Source organism: Ailuropoda melanoleuca, chromosome 7, assembly GCF_002007445.2.
Source record: "Ailuropoda melanoleuca isolate Jingjing chromosome 7, ASM200744v2, whole genome shotgun sequence".
Taxonomy (NCBI): domain Eukaryota; kingdom Metazoa; phylum Chordata; class Mammalia; order Carnivora; family Ursidae; genus Ailuropoda; species Ailuropoda melanoleuca.
The window spans coordinates 81924379-81925635 of NC_048224.1; the positions used below are offsets into that span (position 1 = coordinate 81924379).

Here is a 1257-nt window from a genome sequence, read left to right on the forward strand (position 1 = left end):
TCTCTTCTCCATCTGAACTCCTGTCTATATTGCAAAACCCACTCCATAGGGACTCATCAACCCAATCTCTAAATCACTGTTCAATAACTACTCTTGTATATTGTAGCACCAATCACTATGTATTACACATTTCTTTGCTGCCTTCAATAGTTTATAAGTTTCTGGGACTTCCTCTTTGTATCCCCCAGCATCCGGTGAAATGTCTGCCACATGAATGCTTATGTACACACTGAAAATTTCATATGAATTTTTCAAACATTTCACAAAATTCCCTTGCTTCCTTTCAAGCCAGAAAAATGCAGGTGTGAATTTGGTTGTACCTTTCTCTTAAATTTAGATTCCATGTTTGAAATAGGATTCTTATTAGTAGATAAGCATCCATGATTACTAAAGAAGGGATTCTTAAGTCACTCATTAAATCTTAGGTATTTCTTTTTCCCAACTATAAAATCACAAGTCACAATCACTTTAAAAATTGTATAAAAAATTGCACAGTATCTACCTTTAAACAAAAAGGGGGGATTGTGCTTTATGCTACAGTGCCTAGCACAAAAAAATATTTGTTGCAAACATTTAAAAAATACTGTGCTCGCTTCAGCAGCACATATACTAAAATTGGAATGATACAGAGAAGATTAGCATGTCTTCCACACAAGGATGTCATGTAAAAAGTCATCCTCTCTGGGAGTGATGATAAGCCCTGGCCAAATGCCAGTTCTTTCCCCCAGTCCAAAGAGCTGACCTGCATGCTCCCTGCTATTTCCTGGGCTCATTAGGCTTTCCCTCTGGATCTTCTTTCTTTCATATTTTCATCTGCCTCCTAGTGCCCAGGCATCTCCAGCAAAGCAGACACACTGCCAGACTGGTGGTCTGCACTCATGTCCTGCTTTACCTGCCCCATTGCCCCTTTGCCATTTCCTCCTCTCACTAAGACTCAAAGGGAATTTGTTCATTTTGCCAACAACTCTCAGACATTTTCAGTTCAGCAAAGAGTTTGACTTACTTTATTCCCTGGTGGGAAAAGAAACATGACATTTTCCTCATTATTAAAGCGCCACTTTTTCTTGCTACAAAGGGAAAATTCAACATTATACAGCCCCCAAATGCAACTTTCAATTAAATGACACTTTTCCTCCACATTTTAGAACCTCTGGCACACACACACACAGATGGAGGGGGCGAGGAGTTTCTCACAAGTCTCTAAACACCTCAATTCTGCATCTGGGGTCTTTCAGTATCTGCCCCTGCCCCTGCCCT

The 1257-nt window shown here is 40.0% G+C and overlaps 1 pseudogene; it reads left to right on the forward strand.

Annotated features, from left to right (window-relative positions):
* The first annotated feature begins 585 nt into the window (after window positions 1-585).
* LOC117803156 lies at window positions 586-683 on the forward strand (annotated as a pseudogene).
* The last annotated feature ends 574 nt before the right edge of the window (window positions 684-1257 follow it).